General features: G+C 41.5%; 1 long non-coding RNA gene across 1 annotated transcript; it reads right to left on the bottom strand.

The window, feature by feature from the left end:
- Positions 1–6,098: 6,098 nt before the first annotated feature.
- On the bottom strand, positions 6,099–8,668 carry LOC133245289 (uncharacterized). Its single transcript, XR_009735626.1, has 2 exons — positions 8,146–8,668; positions 6,099–6,552 (listed from the first exon to the last, which is right to left on the bottom strand). It is a non-coding gene; the product is annotated as an uncharacterized LOC133245289 (long non-coding RNA).
- Between the last annotated feature and the right edge of the window lie 13,484 nt (positions 8,669–22,152).

The raw sequence follows: 22,152 nt of genomic DNA on the forward strand, positions 1-22,152 counted from the left end.
GATTCTTTGCAAGCCCATGGAATGTAGTCCACTCCAGGCCAGAATACTGGAGTGGGTAGCCTTTCCCTTCTCCAGGGGATCTTTCCAAACCAGGGATTGAACCCAGGTCTCCCATATGGATGGATTCTTTACCAGCTGAGCCACAAGGAAAGTCCAAGATTACTGGAGTGGGCAGCCTAACCCTTCTCCAGGGGATCTTCCCGACCCAGGAAACGAACCGGGGTCTCCTGCGTTGCAAGCAGATTCTTTACCAACTGAGCTATCAGGGAAGTCCCTTATACACTTCTAGACCATTCTGTTTTATCTCTTTTTATTAATAAAGAGTTAATATATTAAGTGTCTTAATATTAATATAAAGAGATAAAACAAAATGGTTTTGAGAAAATTAAAGCTCAGATTTTCAGCCAAGATTGAAGCTTAAGGCCATCTCACTGAAGTTAATTTTTCCAATAGTGTCAAACAAGGTAAGTTGACAAAGGCATTTGAAAAGGAAGCAAATAAATAACATGAGAATGTTTTTGTAAAATAAATTTGGTTATCATTATTGACATGTAGAACTGACTGGAAGCACCTAGAAGCCTAGGAGACTTGCCAGGAATCATATCACCAAAGCAACCACAGGCTCAAACAAAACAAAACATTCCTCCAAGATCCTTAAAACCACACTTGGTTAGAAAGTGAGCTGCAAAAGTTACCTAATAAGGATTGTACAATCCACGATGCATGCTTCAGATTTGATCATACAAAAGTAATAATCCTATCAATGGCAGAACAAAGGAAAAAGAGTTCCTTACAGAGAGCAGGATCAAGACCTTAACACAGAGCTTTTATCACTTCTGCATGTTGGGGCTCAGTTCAGTTCCGTTGCTCAGTCGTGTCCGACTCTTTGCAACCTCATGGACTGCAGCACACCAGGCTTCCCTGTCCATCACCAACTCCCAGAGCTTGTTCAAACTCATGTCCATCGAGCCAGTGATGCCATAAAACCATCTTATCCTCAGTTGTCCCCTTCTCCTCCTGCCTTCAACCTTTCCCAGGATCAGGGTCTTTTCCAATGAGTCAATTCTTCACATCAGGTGGTCAAAGGATTGGAATTTCAGTTTCAGCATCAGTCCTTCCAATGACTACTCAGGACTGATTTCCTTTAGGATTGACTGGCTAGATCTCCTTGCAGTCCAAGGGACTGTCAAGAGTCTTCTCCAACACCACAGTTCAAAAGCATCAGTTCTTTGGTGCTCAGCTTTTTTTATAGTCTAACTCTCACATCCATACATGGCTACTGGAAAAACCATAGCTTTGACTAGACGGACCTTTGTTGGCAAAGTGATGTCTCTGCTTTTTAACATGCTGTCTAGGTTGGTCATAGTTTTTCTTCCAAGGAGCAAGCACCTTTCAATTTAATGGCTGTGGTCACCATCTGCAGTGATCTTGGAGCCCCCCAAAATAAAGTCTCTTACTGTTTCCATTGTTTTTCCATCTATTTGCCTTGAAGTCATGGGACAGCATGCCATGATCTTAGTTTTCTGAATGTTGAGTTTTAAGCCAACTTTTTCACTCTTCTTCTTCACTTTCCTCAAGAGGCTCTTTGGTTCTTCTTCGCCTTTTGCTACAAGGGTGGTGTCATATGGCTTCACAATATTCACAGAACTGAATTTCAGGAAACTAAGGCCTAACTGCTATGTGTCTTCCCATTATTTCCTCTTGCATATGGTATTTAGTTTTCCTGTATCTTTTCACCCTTGGTTCCTGGGTAATAGGAAGAAATGGTTCATCTGCTTACTTCATAGTATGATGAACCAATAGAAGCCATAGGAAGATATGTTAGAGACAATTACATGCCATCCAGAGGCTTTATATTTTGAATTAGATGAAACTATGATGTTTCTTCCTTGGGGAATATTTTCTGCATAGGAACCAAAAGGAGTAAACAGATCTTTGAACACCACAAGTGTAAACTATGATAGTAGCTTGAAGAGCTCACCAGTATCTACTCTCCTCTTTTTCCTGGGCACACTGATAAATTAAATTTCTTGATTTTCTAAGGTAGATAGGACCATGTGACTAATTTTGAGTCAAGCCAATGTATAAAAACAGGGCTATCTCTTCCTTACTCAGTCTATTGCCCTTTTCTTATATCTGGAATTCAGAAGAGAACAAGGCCCTCAGTGATGGTAAGACCATACAATGGAAGGACCCTGGTTCCCTTTATGACTGAATAGACCAAAGACCTTGCAAACTCATGCTGGAATTGGAAATGGTAAGAAATAACTATGGGCCTAACAGAAGCAGAAGATATTAAGAAGAGATGGCAAGAATACACAGAAGAACTGTACAAAAGAGATCTTCATGACCCAGATAATCAGGATGGTGTGATCACTGACCTAGAGCCAGATATCCTGGAATGTGAAGTCAAGTGGGCCTTAGAAAGCATCACTACGAACAAAGCTAGTGGAGGTGATGGGATTCCAGTTGAGCTATTCCAAATCCTGAAAGATGATGCTGTGAAAGTGCTGCACTCAATATGCCAGCACATTTGGAAAACTCAGCAGTGGCCACAGGACTGGAAAAGGTCAGTTTTCATTCCAATCCCAAAGAAAGGCAATGCCAAAGAATGCTCAAACTACTGCACAATTGCACTCATCTCACACGCTAGTAAAGTAATGCTCAAAATTCTCCAAGCCAGGCTTCAGCAATACGTGAACCGTGAACTTCCTGATGTTCAAGCTGGTTTTAGAAAAGGCAGAGGAACCAGAGATCAAATTGCCAACATCCGCTGGATCATGGAAAAAGCAAGAGAGTTCCAGAAAAGCATCTATTTCTGCTTTATTGACTGTGCCAAAGCCCTTGACTGTGTGGATCATAATAAACTGTGGAAAATTCTGAAAGAGATGGGAATACCAGACCACCTGATCTGCCTCTTGAGAAATTTGTATGCAGGTCAGGAAGCAACAGTTCGAACTGGACATGGAACAACAGACTGGTTCCAAATAGGAAAAGGAGTTCGTCTAGGCTGTATATTGTCACCCTGTTTATTTAACTTACATGCAGAGTACATCATGAGAAACGCTGGACTGGAAGAAACACAAGCTGGAATCAAGATTGCCAGGAGAAATATCAATAACCTCAGATATGCAGATGACAGCACCCTTATGGCAGAAAGTGAAGAGGAACTCAAAAGCCTCTTGATGAAGGTGAAAGTGGAGAGTGAAAAAGTTGGCTTAAAGCTCAACATTCAGAAAATGAAGATCATGGCATCCAGTCCCATCACTTCATGGGAAATAAATAGGGAAACAGTGGAAACAGTGTCAGACTTTATTTTTCTGGGCTCCAAAATCACTGCAGATGGTGACTGCAGCCATGAAATTAAAAGACACTTACTCCTTGGAAGGAAAGTTATGACCAACCTAGATAGCATATTCAAAAGCAGAGACATTAGTTTGTCAACAAAGGTTCATCTAGTCAAGGCTATGGTTTTTCCTGTGGTCATGTATGGATGTGAGAGTTGGACTGTGAAGAAGGCTGAGTGCCGAAGAATTGATGCTTTTGAACTGTGGTGTTGGAGAAGACTCTTGAGAGTCCCTTGGACTGCAAGGAGATCCAACCAGTCCATTCTGAAGGAGATCAGCCCTGGGATTTCTTTGGAAGGAATGATGCTAAAGCTGAAACTCCAGTCCTTTGGCCACCTCATGCGAAGAGTTGACTCATTGGAAAAGACTGATGCTGGGAGGGATTGGGGGCAAGAGGAGAAGGGGATGACAGAGGATGAGATGGCTGGATGGCATCACTGACTCGATGGACGTGAGTCTGAGTGAACTCCGGGAGTTGGTGATGGACAGGGAGGCCTGGCATGCTGCGATTAATGGGGTCGCAAAGAGTCATACACGATTGAGTGACTGATCTGATCTGATCTGAAGAAACAACTTCTGGGAATTCTCTTGCTGCCCATTGGTTAGTATTTCATGCTTTCACTGCTGTGGCCCAGATTTAAATCTTGGTCAGGAACTACAGTCCTGCAACCCTCACAGTATGGCCAGAAGAATTAAAAAAAAAAAAAAAAGAAGAAGAAAGATAAGGAAAAAAAGAAAAGAAAAAAAAAAGGAAAAGAAATAAATTCTACTGGATAGAGCCGCAATAACAACTTGAAAATGTTAGTCGCTCAGTCGTGTTCGACTCTTTGTGACCCCATGAACTTAGCCCACCAGGCTCCTCTGTCTATGGAATTCTCCAGGCAAGAATATTGGAGTGGGTAGCCATTTTCTTCTCTAGGAGATCTTTCTGACTCAGTGATCGAACCCAGGGATTGAACCCAGGTCTCCAGCATTGGAGGCAGATTCTTTACCATGTGAGCCACCAGGGAAGCCCACAGCTAGAGGGTGTTCATTGTAGCGGCTTACCCATGCTGCCATGAAGACTAGTGAAGATAGTTATGTGGCATCCTGGCTACATGTATATGTAAGGTGGAGTCCCCTTGCTGTCCACCTGAATCTATCACAGCACTGTTAATTAGTTATACTCCAATATAAAACTAAATGTTTATAAAATTTTTTTAAAAGGTAGCATGGTTAGAACACATTTTTTTCTCTGTTTGTTTGGCTAGTTGACTTTTGTTCTAGGAGGTACTGTTTACGTGGTAGACCTTATTTACCAATTAAACAAAAAGGTATTTAGGATAATAAGATGTTGAGGGTAAACATTTTTAAAGTAGACTTAATAAATTTAAAGAATGCCATCAGATAAAAATGTTACCATCAAGAGAATCACTATAGCTTGAATTATACCTTTTAATATTCTTTCTTATATTATTTTATTTCACAGTTGAAAATATGTCCTGTTTTTGGATTTATCTTGTGGTCCACTGGTTAAGAATCTGCCTTGCAGTGCAGAACACAAGTTTCGTTCCTGATCTGGGAAGATTCCACATGCCATGGGGCAACTAAGCCTATGTGCCACAACCACTGAAGCCCACGCACCCTAGAGCCCGTGCCCCTCAGCAAGAGAAGCCACCACAAATAGAGGCGCATGAACAGTGAGTAGAGTAGACCTGCTCACCGCAACTGGAGAAAGCCCACGTGCAGCAATGGAGGCCCAGTGCAGCCAAAAAGAAAATAAATAAATAAAAACTTTAAACATTTAAAGAAAGAAAGAAAGTCTCTTTCTATACTGCCAAAGAAAAATTTGCTTTTTTTCTCAGTAATATAAAAAAGAAACATACTTTTTATATAAGTATAAACACACACACGTGTATGTGAATGCACAATTGGTAATTCTATTGCGTTTCATTTCACTGTAAACATCTTTATACTCTAGGGAGATGGGGTGGATTTTCCAGTCCTTGCTTTCTGTGGTTCCTGCTGTACTATGTGTGAAGTAAACCATTTCATACTTGGGGATACAGGGGGTGAGCTTTTGTGTGTCACTCTGGGAGATTCCAAGATTCCAGATTTACTATGCATGGGTGTGTACGTATGTTTGCATGAGGGATGGAGTAGGGAGTGAAGTACACCCTTCTCAAAGACTGTAAATGCCCAAGGCAATCATTTTGAGTCCTCCTCATCTGCTTTCTGGCACAGAGTGGACACTCAGAGAATGGAAGAGGGTTAATGGAGATGACAAAAGTGGAGGCATCTTTGAGTATGTTTGGGAATCTGAATTATGGGTATCAGAAAGAAAGGTGTGAGGAGGAGCAGATTCACATAGATTGGCATAGCATCCCCTGAAATAAACAAGAAAATGGCTGGATAAGTCAGCAATTTGAAAGCCGGATTTGGGGAATAGGGTAGAGAGGAGGAGTTCACAATTAGTTCAGACAGGAACAGACTAGACTCCAGTGTGACTCACTGAGTTGTAAGAGGAGAGCGCTGCTCCAGCCCTGGCTGCCCAAAGCAACAGCCTCTGGGTAGCATTGTATAACCTCCCATTTCCAGCCCTTAATACTCAGGATTACTTGATACCAGGAATACTCATCGAGGGCAACTCCCCACCCAACTATTACCAGGACCAGATGCTCCTTCCTCACCAACCTGTCTAGATACAGGTCTTACTTTACAAAGGATAGGAATGAAGGAGTTGAGTCAGACCACCAAACACACAGTCAGGAGTGGAATTGAAAATGCATTTAATAGTGGAAGAACAAAGCTGATCCACTTGTATTCACCTTAAACCCCTCTTTAAGGTGAATCCAGAGCACCTGATGGCTAGGGTTCTAAGGTACCCAGACCTTCAGCCTAACTCAGAGGTTAGAGGCCCTGTGTGTTTAGGAAAGAAAGTTTCATGGCACACATTTTTAGGGTGTAAATTAAGAAGGTCTGTGACTCAGGGTGACAGTAAGGCAAATGGGATTCCTAATCAGAGTAGGGAAGGTCAACTTCTGATGGCTGGTTCCTCTAGGGCTAGGCTGTAGCCCACCTCACTTCTGCTTAGTTTTCTGTTGAGCTGGTGCTGGAGTCGACTGTTGAGGAGCAGGGACATTTCACCTGCTGCTGCTGAGGCTGGGGAAGTGGGATTCAGGGCTGCTTCTGCTCATGGAAACTCATGCCTCAAAGGCAGCTGGACCTAAAGACAGAACAGATGGTTTAAACAGGGATTAACTAGGGAAGAAGCCACATTCAATGCCATTTTACGTCTCTTCAAAAGCAAATGTTCTTCTTCCCCCTCTCTACCACAAAGAACACTTTAATGATTTCTGAACCTTTGAAAAGGAGGCTTGTAATGGTGATCGTTCTGCTGCACTTGAACATAGCTTCTCCCAGTGCTCTTCTTCTTCCTGGCACATCTTAAAACCCAATAAGCAACACAACACATTTGCAGGCTCCCAGCAGGCATGTGAGATCACAGTGTTGGATCATATAGAAATGTGATATTATTTAGAAAAACAAAAAACAAAACCCAGTAACTTCAGCCTGTGCACACACAGAATGGCTGTTTTGTTGTTCAGTTGCTAAGCCATGTCTGACTCTTTGTGACCCCAGAGTCAAGACTGCAGTGTTCTAGGCTTCCTTGTTCTTCACTATCTCTTGGAGTTTTCTCAGACTCATGTCTATTGAGGCGGTGGTGCCATCCAACTATCTCATACTCTGTCACCCCCTTCTCCTCCTGCCCTTGATCTTTCCCAGCATCAGGGTCTTTTCCAATGAGTCAACTCTTCTCATCAGGTGGCCAAAGTATTGGAGTTTCAGCTTCAGCATCAGTCCTTCCAATGCATATTCAGGGTTGATTTCCTTTAGGACTGACTGATTTGATCTCCTTGCAGTCCAAGGGACTTTCAAGACTCTTCTCCAGCATGACAGTTTGAAAGCATATAAATAACTACGGACTTCTAAAGAACCTGCACAAATCCACTTCTGGCTTCACTTACACCCTCAAAGGTTTTCCTTATTCCTGCTTGTTCAAGTAGTATCCAGCTACCATGGATCACAGATGGCCTGGGATGGTGTTTTGGGAGGCTTTACTACAGCAAGACGTCCAGAAATTACCTGTCTTCCTGAACCACCTTAGCACTTTACTTGTCCTCATCACCTCATGAGGGTGACTTTCTGTTGTACACTGTAATTTAGCTCTTCATGTCCATGTCTTATTTTTCTGAATAAATTGTAGTCTCATGGAGTAAATTCCCTGTTGCCTATATTGTTTTTTAGCACTAAAGGGCCAAACACAGTGAATATTCACAAAATAATTTGTTGAAGAACAAAATTCTGTGTATTGAAATTATGAATAAAGAAATAATTTAAATGTTATTGAGAGTGCTGTAGCTCTCAGTATTATTCCTTATCCTGCCAACTGTGGGTCCTTGAGTAAGCCAGTCCCCTTCTCACTGACACAGCAAGAAGTGATGGAGCAGAACTGATAGTCTTCAGTTCAGTTCAGTCGCTCAGTTGTGTCCGACTCTTTGCCACCCCATGGACCTCAGCACGCCAGGCCTCCCTGTAAATCAACAACTCCCAGAGTTTACCCAAACTTAAGATAAAGTCTTAAGTCCCTTCAAGCCTGAGCTATGATTGCTTTTAAAATAAAGATATTCCTGGAGGTTAACATTCTAATGGCTGGACTTTAATAGTGGGGGAAACGACACCAAGAATACCAAGGAGATTCCAACAGAAGTCAAATACATTGAGGGAATGATAAAACATTGCAAGAAAAAGGACTCACCTGCTACATGGAGAAGGGCAAGCTGCGTGGTTACTCAGATCTGGTGTGGTGTCCCCAACCAATTGGCTTTTTTATAGGGAATGAGACCTGTCTTGAGGAACAGAATATTTCCAGGTTGCTGTGTTTTCATTTTTTGTCTGCCAAGCATGATTCATCCTACACCCCCTCATTTAACTGTTGGCTCAGCTTTTGTGATGAAATCACCAACTTCTTTTTGCATTTGCTGTCTGACAACAATGTCACGTAGGCCTTACCTCCACTGAGCACACTTTGCACCCCGGTCTGGAGTTTATGAGTCAACTCTTTGCATGAGGTGGCCAGAGTACTGGAGTTTCAGCTTTAGCATCATTCCTTCCAAAGAAATCCCAGGGCTGATCTCCTTCAGAATGGACTGGTTGGATCTCCTTGCAGTCCAAGGGACTCTCAAGAGTCTTCTCCAACACCACAGTTCAAAAGCATCAATTCTTCGGCACTCAGCCTTCTTCACAGTCCAACTCTCACATCCATACATGACCACAGGAAAAACCATAGCCTTGACTAGATGAACGTTTGTTGGCAAAGTAATATCTCTGCTTTTGAATATGCTATCTAGGTTGGTCATAGCTGGAAGGGATTGGGGGCAAGAGGAGAAGGGGACGACAGAAGACGAGATGGAGGGATGGCATCACTGACTTGATGGACGTGAGTCTCAGTGAACTCTGGGAGTTGGTGATGGACAGCGAGGCCTGGCATGCTGCGATTCATGGGGTCGCAAAGAGTCGGACATGACTGAGCGACTGATCTGATCTGATCTGATCTGGAGTTTATGATGAGGGCGATATGGGTTGAAAGGAGAGAGAAGAAAGAAGTTACAGGACTGCTGACTAAAAATGAGCCTGCTTTCTAGAAGTCTCTAATCCTTAGTATAGACTGGACTTGGACTGCTTAACATTTGAAGTGGGATGTGGAGAGGAACAACAGGTGTTTCTGGTTCTTCTGGGAGGCCAAAGTCATGGTGGTACGAATTTACCCAGGTTGGAAAAAAGTAATAATTTTGTTTATCCATCATTCAGTGTAGCCTGGAAGAGGGAAGGAAATGATAAAATGATTCTTTGGTTTCTTAAAAAGCCTTTATTCTAAGAAAGGCTTTAGAGTCAATAGCAGAAGGGCATAGGGACCATGATGAGTGAAAATACTGGTGAAGACAATTTCTGCAGCCCCAGAACAACCTGGAAATTTTGGTGCATCCACTTGTTCTGTCTTATGTGACAGCAGGCCATGAAGACCCTGCCTTTCATGGTTACCACTTCCCAGAGACCACATAGGGAGGAGAGGTACAGGATTCCTTAGCCTTTATACTGGAGTTCATTCTACTCAAGATGAAATGAAGCTGAGGTTACTAACCCAGATTGACCTCAAACATACAATCTGTATCAAGCTGCTGTATTTGGAAAATCCAGATTATTCTTTAAACCCCTAGTGTCTGGGTGGTCCCTTCCTTCTTACACTGCTTACCTACATGTTTGTGGAGTAGCTGCTGGCTCCGCAGCTGTGTCACTTCTCCTGAACTTGAGCTGACCAGACAGGTACCACCAGAGGCTCCTCCCACTGGGTCCCCTTAGCCATTCCTCTACCTCCATCCCCATCTGGCACCGTGTGCGGTAGCTGCTTAGTGGATTGATAATCATAGAATGGATGCATGAATGAATGACGCTATTTGCTATGAGACACCCAGAGGCTGCTTGGGGAATGGGTAGGGTATTTCTTATAAAAGGAACTTCACCCTTGTTACAAACCTCACAATATGGGCTGAGAGAAGGGGTAAGGGCTCATCAAGACACAGATGTTTCTGCTACTAGAAACACTTGTTTCTCTAGAGTTTATGCAGTTACTTCCCTGTGGGCAAGGACCAATGCCACCACCATGCCTGAGTTCCAGGACTCTTCTACTAACTTAGTTCTTCTTTAGACTTGGGTACAAGCATTTTCTCAAACCACACCATATCTCTTAAGGACCCTATGGAAGGAGTTCCAAGCACACCTTGCTGCTGATCTGGTGGGATTCTCAGACCTAGGGCAAACTGCTTCCTGCTCGTTGGTCCTCCAAGATACTGCTCATGGGCCTGGCTGACCTGAACCTCAGCTCAGCGGCTGAACCGCTGCCTCTTGAGTCTCTCCTGGACCCACATCCCTGGGTGCAAAGGGAAACTGTCATTCAATATTCTCTAAGCTTTGACCTGAGGAACCTGACTGACTTGTGCCTCCTTTCCCTCAGCAACACTTTCCCCTTTCCAGTTTCCTGGAATTTCCTCTTTATTCTTCTGCTTTTTGTCAAAAATGTACTGACTAGTTGAGTATTAAGGTCATTTCTACTATACATGGAAGCTCATTTTATTCACTAGCAATGCTGGATTGGGCAGTGTATTTTCTGGGAAACCATATGGCTTCTGAGTGCAACCAACCTCTCCCCATATGCCCTTGACTTTTACACTGATGCATTTCTCAGGATAATAGGATGCTGCTAATTTTCTTATGTCTTGGTTTTGCTGGTTACCTGTGCTAGATACCTCTTAGGCATCCCTACAAATTCTCTCTATTTTACTGCTTATCCACACACTATCATATGGTCCTTTCTGTATAGATTTGGATGGGCTTTGTATAGAACTTCCTGTCCCTTCCTGAGCCAGGGCTTCTATTATAATACCATTCAGGGAACTTGTGGAACACAATGCACCCTTGTGTCCAGAAGTGTGGGGGCAGTTAATGCACATGAAACCAAACTGGACAAATGGTGGTAGTGAAGGCTATGGATAAATACTTCTTGCCTTCATCCCCAGGTGAGATCATCAAAGAGTTCTGAGATCATTTCCTAAAGATCCTCAAAAGGTCCCAGGGGCTCGAACACCAGTTATTCCTGTTGATATGCAAAAAGATAATAAGAAACAGAAGTGTTAGTGGCTCAGTTGTGTCTGATTCTTTGTGACCCAATAGACTGTAGCACATCAGGCTCCTCTATTCATAATGTCTCCTTGAATTTCTTCTTTCTCAGTTATCCCTATATCCATCATTTCTTTCTTCTGAGATCACATTTCCAATAAACCCCTGCCCATGAGGCTTAGTACCAGGTACAGCTTTCTGGAGAAGCCAGGTTAGGACAATTATGGAACAGGCCTGTAATTCACAAAGCAGATATATATAGGTGTACAATCATTCAGAAAATGGAAATCAATGCTCAGAGCACATAAAGACAGATAGATCATTGTAAGAAAGTTGGGTTTGACCCAGGTGCCTTCTGAGACTTAGGAAATGCTGATGTGGCTGAGGACAGTACTTCTGAGAGAGTCAATTCTTAGGTAGGTTGATAAGAAGTCCTGGGTCCTCGAGGAGGAGAGAGAGGTCTGGGGTTCTCAAGGAGAAAAGGACAAACATTTTTTTCCCTTAAGCCCAGACAGAGCTGATGATTGCACAACAAAACAAGTCAGCTTAAACTCTGTACCAATGATAATATAACAACAATGTATCCTGCTTGAGGACCTGTTTCTCCTTGAGAACCTTCCAACTAATCCTGCTATCTTAAAATGTATATTATGGAAGTGAGTCTGGTAAAATCTTTCTATTGTCAGTTCTAATCCTGTCATCTTAAAATGTAAATTGTGGGAGTGGGTCTAGTAAGACCTTTACAACCTTGAGACATTCTTTTGATTTACTGTAATAACCAACTGAAAAATTATGTAACTCCCTTGCTAAGACTAGCAAGGGGAGCACTCTCCATCCCCCTTCTGATGTCTATGTCAGAAGCTTTCTCTGACCCTTTTTCACTTTAATAAAACTCTGCTACACAAAAGCTCTTGAGTGATCAAGGCTGGTTCCTGATCCATAAGCTAAATTTTCTTCTTCAGAGATCAGCAATCCAACATCATTCACTGTAAGCTATCACTTCTTCAGCTTACCTCTAGCATATTGCATGGTAGTAAGTTCAGGAGAGAAGCCTTTTTCTGTTAGGTATAAACCCAAGGAGAACCCCTCCAAGTCATTCATTCAACTGATTCTTGAGTGTTGCAGTATGTCAGGCTGTGTTCCAAACACTTGGGATGAGTCAGTGAACAATAACACAGATCTCTGACTTTGTGGAGTTCACATGCGAGAGAGGAAGGTGGAGATAAACAGTAAAGAAACATGATAGTTAAGTAAATTATGTATTAAATGCTATGAAAAAATGGAATAATAGTGTAAGCAATTGGCAGCATAAAAGAGGTAAGGATGGGGACTGTGTATCCTCTTTGAGAAGATGAGGTTTGAACAGACTTGAGGGAGGTGAAGAAGCTAGATATTAAGATATCTGTTGAAAGAATTTCAGAGATATTCAAGAGAATATCCAAAGAAAATGCTCCAAGGTAGAGTGCCTGCCTGGAGTTCTGGGGGCACTGTGGCTGGACTGGAAATGGTAACTGGAAGAAAGACCAGGGCCAAAAGAAAGTAAGTTTCTCCCCGCTTTTAGTCTCTGCCATCAGCCATCATCAGGGCATGACAAGTCTTTCCTCTTCCGTGGCACATCCTCAGAAGAAATTAACTCAGAGTGAAATGCATTGAGAACTGTTTCTTCAGGCTCCCAAATGTCTCATATCTTTTGGACTTTTTTTGGAAAGTTTCCACTCTAAGGTAGGGTTACCTATAAAAGTGGGTTAAAGCCACATATAAATACCTCTCAAAAGTAGGAAGTTGACTTACCAAGGATATGTACTTTTAGACTTTAGTTTGCTGTGTGTGATAAGAATATCACTGAATTATTTTAACTGAGTAACTAAGAGATTGGGGGCAGGAGGAGAAGACACTGGATGAGATGAGGATGAGATAACTGGATGGCATCACTGACTCAATGCACATGAGTTTGGGTGAACTCTGGGAGTTTTTGATGCACAGGGAGGCCTGGCATGCTGCGATTTATACGGTCGCAAAGAGTCAGACATGACTGAGCGACTGAACTGAACTGAAGTATATAATTGTGCCTTTTGAAAAAAATATTGTTTGGGACTTCTCTGTGCTCAGTGGTTAATAATCTGCCTGCCAGTGCAGGGGGGATGGGTTCAGTCCCTGGTCTGGGAAGATTCCACATGCTGCATGTCAACCAAGCCCGCACACTGGAACCACTGAAACCTGTCACTCTAGAGCCTGTTCCACAACAAGAGAAGCCACCACAACGACAAGCCCACACGCCACAACTCCAGAGTAGACCCCGCTCTCCGCAACTAGAGAAAAGCCTATGCACAACAACAAAGACCCACACACCACAACTCCAGAGTAGACCCCACTCTCCGCAACTAGAGAAAAGCCTGTGCACAGCCACAAAGACCCAGTACAGCTCAACATCAGTCAACAAGTAAAAATCTAAAAAAAAACAATGTCTTTTGCTATGAATAAATGTTAAACATATATGAAGCAAATATTATAGCACAAGGATACGATGCTGTGGTCATATAGGGGTGCTGGTATGAGAATAATTGAATATTGGGAAAAACTACTCTACTATACCTTTACTAGCAAAATGGCACCTGTCTTATCTTCTTTGTTATACAGGGCACAATAAAAGCCCCACTGTGGCTTCCTACCTTTAATCCTGGCTCAGGACCATCATAGTCCCTTTCTTTAGATTCGGCCAATGGTATAATTATCCCTCTATCTGCCCTCTCTCCATCTCCACACTATGAAAAATTTTTTTCTTTTTCTTTTTAATATATCAGTAATATTGGTTTTATATGTATTCAGAATAGGGCTCCCTGAATTACCAGACACCCTTTCATGCATTGGAGAAGGAAATGGCAACCCACTCCAGTGTTCTTGCTTGGAGAATCCCAGGGACGGGGGAGCCTGGTGGGCTGCCGTCTATGGGGTCGCACAGAGTCGGACACAACTGAAGTGACTTAGCAGCAGCAGCAGCAGGATGCCTCCTGCCCACCTTTCCAAAGCACTTCCTAAGTGTTACAATGTGTTAAATCACCGAATCAGTAAACTACAAGCCCAATGAGCTTGTAGTTACAGACAAGAAAGAAACATGACTGGAAAGATGCAGAGATTTGGTTAGTATTGGCTGCTTCTGGTGGGAAAATATTAACAAATTGATTAAAGAAGTGGCCAATTTCCAAGTGAAACAGTACACAAATTCCATAGGAAAAGTTGACTACTTCTAAATCTCAACACAAAGAGATAAGGTCAAAGAAATAAAGACTTTAAGACAAGTATTTGAAGCTAAGGTGAGTTTAAAGGTGTAATATTCCTATCCACCCTGTTCCAGAGGGCATCAGGGCAGTAGAAGCACATTTAAGTAAAAGAGGCCAAGGAAGCAAAGAAATGAGTCTGGCTTAAGTATTAGGTCAGGGAAAAAAGCTTTGAATAGAGTTACAGTCAGGGGAGATGACTGGAAAAAAATCAGAAGCCTCAGTATTCTTGATTTATTTATTTATTTTAATTGGAGGATAATTACTTAACAATATTGTAGTGAATTTGCTATACATCAATGTGAATTGGCCATAGGCATACACATGTCCCCTCCATCCTGAAGCCACCCACCCCCCACCTCCCTCCCCATCCTATTCCTCTAGGTTGTCCTACAGCACTGGCTTTGGGTTCCCTGTTTCATGCATTGAACTCACACTGGTTATCTATTTTACATATGGTAATGTTGTGGTCCCTGGAGGAGGGCATGGCAACCCACTCCAGTATTCTTGCCTGGAGAATCCAATGGACAGAGGAGCCTAGTGGCCTACAGTCCATCAGGTCATAAAGAGTCTAACATGACTGAGCACACACAATGTTGCAGTACATATACACAATGGAATATTCAGTTCAGTTCAGTTCAGTCGCTCAGTCGTGTCCGACTCTTTGCGACCCCATGAATTGCAGCACGCCAAGCCTCCCTGTCCATCACCAACTCCCGGAGTTCACTCAAACTCACGTCCATTGACTCGGTGATGCCATCTAGCCATCTCATCCTCTGTCATCCCCTTTTCCTCCTGCCCCCAGTCCCTCCCAGTATCAGAGTCTTTTCCAATGAGTCAACTCTTTGCATGAGGTGGCCAAAGTACTGGAGTTTCAGCTTTAGCATCAGATCTTCCAAAGAACACCCAGGGCTGATCTCCTTTAGAATGGACTGGTTGGATCTCCCTGCAGTCCAAGGGATTCTCAAGAGTCTTCTCCAACACCACAGTTCAAAAGCATCAATTCTTTGGTACTCAGCTTTCTTCACAGTCCAACTCTCACATCCATATTACTCAGCTATAAAAAGGAATGTATTTGAGTCAGTTCTAATGAGGTGGATGAACCTAGAACCTATTACACAGAGTGAAGTAAGTCAGAAAGAGAAAGATAAATACTTTACATTTATACATATATATAGAATCTATAAAGATGATACTAATGATTCCACTCCAGTATTCTTGACAGACAAATCCCATTGACAGAGAGGCCTGGTGGACTACAGTCCACGGGGTCACAAAGAGTTGGACATGACTGAATGATTGAGCACACACACAAAACAATATCAAAGCAGAAAGAGCAGCCTAAGCTGCACTACCCGAGAAGAATACACAAACCACTTCAGGAAAAGGTAATGAAGGAAGAAGCCATGGAAGATAAGAGTACCTTTTCGAGAGTGGAGCCCATGTCCTATCAAAGAATTTTCATTCAGGGTAATTGAATGGAAAGATTTATGTTGTTAAAAATGTTCAAACTGCCCAAAGTAATTTACAGATCCAATGCAACCCTTATCAAAATACCTAACACATTTTTCAAGAAGTAAAACAAATAATCCTAAATTTATATGGAAACACAAGAGACCCCAAATAAACAAAGCAATCTTGAGAAAGAAAAATGGAGCTGGAGGAATCAGGTTCCCTGACTTCAGACTATACTATAAAGTTACAGTCATCAAAGTAGTATGTTACTGGCACAAAACAGAAATTTAGATCAATGGAACAGGATAAAAAGTCCAGAAATAACATCACATACTGATGGTCAATTACTCTGCAATAGAAGAGGCAAGCTGATATAAAGGAAAAAAAGACACTCTCTTCAATAAATGGCACTGGGAGAACTGGATGGCCACATGTTAAAAAAAAGAAAAAGGAAAGAAAAGAAATTTTAGCATTCTTTAACACCATACAGAAAAATAGCTCAAAATGGATTAAAAACCTAAATGTAAGACTGGATACTATAAAATTCTGAGAGGAAAACATAGGCAGAACACTCTGACATAAATCACAGTAAATTTTTGTTTCTGATCTGTCTCCTAGAGTAATGGAAATAAAAATAAAAAATAAACAAATGGTATTTAATTAAACTCAAACATTTTCACACAGCAAAGAAAATCATAAACAAAACAAAAAGACAAGCCACAGAATGAGAGAAACTATTTGAAAACTATGCAATTTACTAGGGATTATTAATTTCCAAAATTTACAAGCAGCTCATGCAGCTCAATATTGAAAAAACAAACAACCAAATCAAAAGATGGGCAGAAGACCTAAAGAGATATTTCTCCAAAGAAGTTATACAGGTGGCCAAGAGGCACATGGAAAGGTGCTCGACATTGCTAACTATTAGAGAAATGCAAATCAAAACTACCGTGTGATATCACATCAATCAGGATGGCCACCGTCCAAAAGTCTACAAACAATAAATGCTGGAGAGGGTGTGATGAAAAGGGAACCCTCCCCCACTTTTGATGGGATTGTAAATTGGTACAGCCGCTATGGAGAACAGTATGGAGGTTCTTTAAAAACTAAAAATAGAGCTAATGTATGATGCAGCAGTCCCACTCATGGGCATACATCTGGAGAAAAACATGGTTAGAAAGGATACATGCACTTCATCATTCATTGCAGCACTGTTCGCATTAGCTAGGATGTGGAAATAATCTAAATATCCATTGACAGATAAATGGATAAAGATGATGTGATACACATATACAATGGAAAATTACTTGGCCATTAAAATGAAGGAAATAATGCCATTTGCAGCAACATGGACTGGGAGATTATCATACTAACTGAAGAAAGTCAGAGAAAGAAAAAAAATCCTATGATATCACTTATATGTAGAATCTAATTATTCAAATGAACTTATTTACAAAACAGAAACATTCACAGACTTAGAGAACAAACTTATGGTTACCAGGGGGAAAGGGTGGGTTATGGGAAATGATAGATTGTGAACCTGAGGCTGACATGTACACATTAGTATATTTAAAATAGATAACCAACAAGGACCTACAGTATAGCACAGTGGACTCTGCTCAGGATTCTGTAATAACCTAAATGGTAAAATAGTTGGAAAAGAATAGATAGTTATATATGTACCACTTTGCTGTATACCTGTAACTAACACATTGTAAATCAACTATACTAGAATAACAAGTTTAAAAAAAAATTCTCATTATTCCTAATGAGATGGTGGACTTCATCATGCTTGTTAAGAGATATTTCAGAGTTACTGTGGATTAGATATTGATTATCTATCTCCCTTCCTCTCTTTTTTCCCCATGGAAGTTCCTACTGAGGCTATCCAATCCCTGCTCCACTATTGAAAATCAGATTGTGGTAGGGGTGGATAGGACTGAACTTTGTGTTTCCTACATTGCTGGACCATGAAAAAAGGTTTCTGCCTGGAAAGGAGAAGTCCATAGCATCATTCAGTAAAGGTATAAATCATTCAGCAACTCAACAGACATTAGATAAGCTCTTACTATTTGATAGGGAGCAGGCTGGGATCTGAGCTTACAGCCCTGAACAAGAGAGAGAAGGTTGCAGCCTTGAGCAATGCAGAGAAGATTCCAGCCCTCATGATGCTTACATTGTGAAGTCAGAGGTGATCTGACAAGCATGGATGTGAAGAGAACCAGGGGTGTAGGAAGTGAAGGGTCATTTGGCATCAATGCAGAACATCCAGTGGCTGTGCCGGCAAATGTGTTGAGGGTCAGAGGGGGCTAACAAGACCCCAAAGCCTGGGCAAAAGCCACCAGGTTCTGTGGAAAGGTATAGGATGGGAGTGTTGAATATAGAGCACAAAAGAGAACACGCAGAAGAAAGGGGAAAAACTTGAGAAAATTAAGTTGGAGGCTGGAAAAGAATGTGGGATGTGGCTGCCCTAAACCCACCACGAGACTTTTCTGAGTCAGAAATGTGAACCTGCAGAGAACTCCCTCAATCACTATCTGAACCAGAAGGATTAATTTTTCCGGGAATCATGGAGGTCATTGTCCTGGTACAAAGGAAAAAAAAATGGCCATGCAGAAGAAGGGAAGAACCATGAAACTGAACAAAATATGCATTTCTCTATTTGTTATATCAGCTATGAGGCTGTGGATTTGAAGTCTTCCAAGTGGTACATAGTTTGAACTCCAAGTTCCTCCTGAGAACCAGTACAATTCTCTAAGTTTTTTGTGCAGTTGAGGATAATTTTGCCACATCACAGGAGAGGAGAGGAGCTGAGGGAAGAGAAGGAAATGAGACAAGAAGAAACAAGTCTTCCTTTAAACCTCAACTGGCATCAACTGTCAGTCCAGTGATCAGGATTGAGTTGTGAGTGTGAGAGGAGTGAAGAGGTAAAATGCATGGTCCCTAACAGAAGGTTGAGAATTGAGATGAGAATCTATGGGGAGAAGACACACAGGGGATGCTCCAATAAGGAAGTCGGATGGACTTGGACTGCTTGGACTGCTTTGGACTTCTCATATGGGATTGGATAGAGAGCATCATAAATTTCCCAGAAGGCCAATATATATCATTTTCCTCTGGCTTAGCAACATCCTCATTATTAAGTATTTTTAAAATTATTATCATGAAGTTATAAAAATAAAATTACATCATATGTGTTATACATCATCATCATATGACCACCAATATCAAACTGCCAGAAATAAGCATTGATAATACTTTGCTATATTTGGTGTTAAGATTTTTTATTTTCCATAAACCCACATGTGTGTATACATGTCTATAAGGATATTGCTATATTGATTTGAGACCTTTGATCTTTTTTAATATAGATGTCTCCAGCCACTAATTTCTCTCTATGCACTGCATTACATGTATCACTGAAGTTCTTGTATACTGCTCCTTCATTTTCATTCCTCCCAAAGTACTTGGCAATTTTATTTCTTATTTCTTCTTTGAGCCATCAGTTATTTAGGAATGTGTTGCCAAACTCATATATATCACAGAAGCAGAGAATAGAATGGTGGTTAGGAGAGGCTGAGCGGTGAGGCAAAAGTGGAGATGCTGGATAAAGGGTCCAAGCCTTCAGTTATAAGATGAATGAGCTCTGGGAGACAATGTAAATGATGGTGAGTCTAGTTAATAACACTGTTATACACTTGAGACTTGCTAAGAGAGTAAATCTGAAACATTCTCATCAAACACACACCCATGTGCACTCACACACACATTTAAATACTGTTGTGGTGACTAACATGTTAGGTAGCTGATGGCGGTACTCATTGCACAAAATATGCATAGGCCATCACATTATACAATTATACATCAAACCATGTATAATGTATACATTATACACCAAATCATCTCATTATACACCATAAATACATATATTTTAATTCATCAGTTATACCTCACTAAGGCTGTAGGGGGAAAGATGAAAGAATAACCATCACACAAAAGAGCAACAAAATTTGAGAATCTCTGTGTTCCTTCTCCTGTTTGCCTTGTTAGGCTCTGATACTATTCTCTGAGAGAGCTTCCCTCATCAGTTATTCTCTGTGGGCCTTGTATCCATTTCATAGTGGTTATCCTTTAGTCACCTTCATGGACCACATCTGAAAGGGGTAGTGCAGATATGGGGGAAAGGAGGGATGGAAAATTGTTTCTATTATTGGAAAATCAAGGTCTCTTTAGTTTTGACACATAGTATATTTCAGTTCAGTTCATTTTAGTCGCTCAGTCGTGTCTGACTCTATGCGACCCCATGAATCACAACACCCCAGGCCTCCCTGTCCATCACCAACTCCTGGAGTTTACTCAAACTAATGTCCATTGAGTTGGTGATGCCATCCAACCATCTCATCCTCTGTAATCCCCTTCTCCTCCTGCCTTCCATCTTTCCCAGAATCAGGGTCTTTTCCAATGAGTCAGCTCTTCATGTCAGGTGGCCTAATTATTGGAGTTTCAGCTTCAATATCAGTCTTTCCAATGAACGTTTAGGACTTATCTCCTTTAGGATGGACTGGTTGGATCTCCTTGCAGTCCAAGAACTCTCAAGAGTCTTCTCCAACATCACAGTTCAAAAGCATCAATTCTCCAGAGCTCAGCTTTCTTTATAGTCCAACTCTCACATCCATATATGACTACTGGAAAAACCATAGCCTTGACTACATGGATCTTTGTTGACAAAGTAATGTCTCTGCTTTTTAATAGGCTGTCTAGTTTGGTCATAACTTTTCTTCCAAGGAATAAGCGTCTTTTAATTTCATGGCTGCAATCACCACCTGCAGTGATTTTGGAGCCCCCCAAAATAAAGTCTGCCACTGTTTCCACTGTTTCCCCATCTATTTGCCATAAAGTGATGGGACCAGATTCCATGATCTTAGGTTTCTGAATGTTAAGCTTTAAGCTAGCTTTTTCACTCTCCTCTTTCACTTTCATCAAGAAGCTCTTTAGTTCTTCTTCACTTTCTGCCATAAGGGTGGTGTCATCTGCATATCTGAGGTTATTGATATTTCTCCCAGCAATCTTGGATTATCAGATCCTTATTGCAAAATTCAGAATTAAATTGAAGAAGTAGGGAAACCACTAAGCCATTCAGGTATGACAAATCTAATCACTTGATTATACAGTGAAGGTGACAAATAGATTCAAGGGATCAGATCTGGTAGACAGAGTGCCTGCAGTACTATGGAAGCAGGTTCATAAAAGTAGGTGGTGACCAAAACCAGACCCAAGAAAAAGAAATGCAAGAAATCAAAGTGATTGTCTGAGGGTGCCTTACAAACAGCTGAGAAAAGATAAGTGAAAAGCAAAGGAGAAAGGGAACAATACCCCAAACTGAATGCAGGGATTCAGAGAATAGCAAGGAGAGATAAGAAAGTCTTCTTATATGAACAATGCAAAGAAATAGAGGAAAGCAATAGAATGGAAAAGACTAGAGATCTCTTTAAGAAAATTGGAGATACCAAGGGAACACTGCATCAAGAGAGGCACAATAAAGGACAAAAATGCCAAGGAACTAACAGAAGAAGAGATGATAAAAATACACAGAAGAACTGTACAGTAAAGCCCTTAAGGACCCAGATAACTTCAATGGTGTGATCACACACCTGGAGCCAGACATCCTGGAACATGTAGTCAAGTGGGCCTTAGGAAGCATTGCTATGAACAAAACTAATGGAGGTGATGGAATTCCAGCAAAGCTATTTCAAATCCTAAAAGATGATGCTGTTAACATACTGCACTCAATATGCCACCAAATTTGGAAAATACAGCAGTGGCCACAGGACTGGAAAAAGTCCGTTTTGATTCCAATCTCAAAGAAAGGAAATGCCAAAGGATGGTCAAATTACTGTACAACTGCACTCATTTCACGTGCTAGCAACATCATACATACATTCAAGCTAGGCTTAGCAGTACATGAACTGGGAACTTCCAGATGTACAAGCTGGATTTAGAAAGGGCAGAGACACCAGAGATCAAATTGCCAACATCCAATGGATCATCAAAAAGCAAGAGAATTCCAGAAAAACATCTATTTCTGCTTCATTGACTATGCTAAAGGCTTACTGTGTGGATCACAACAAACTGTGGACTATTCTTGAAGAGATAGGAATACCAGAGCACCTTCCCTGCCTCCTGAGAAACCTGTGTGCAAGACAAGAAGCAACAGTTAGACCAGCACATGGAACAACAGATTGGTTCAAAATTGTGCATCAAGGCTGTATATTGTCACTCTGCTTATTTAACGTATATGCAGAGTACATCATATGAAATGCTGGCCTGGATGACTCTCAGGCTGGAATCAAGACTGCCGGGAC

This window comes from Bos javanicus, chromosome 3 (assembly GCF_032452875.1).
Source record: "Bos javanicus breed banteng chromosome 3, ARS-OSU_banteng_1.0, whole genome shotgun sequence".
NCBI lineage: Eukaryota > Metazoa > Chordata > Mammalia > Artiodactyla > Bovidae > Bos > Bos javanicus.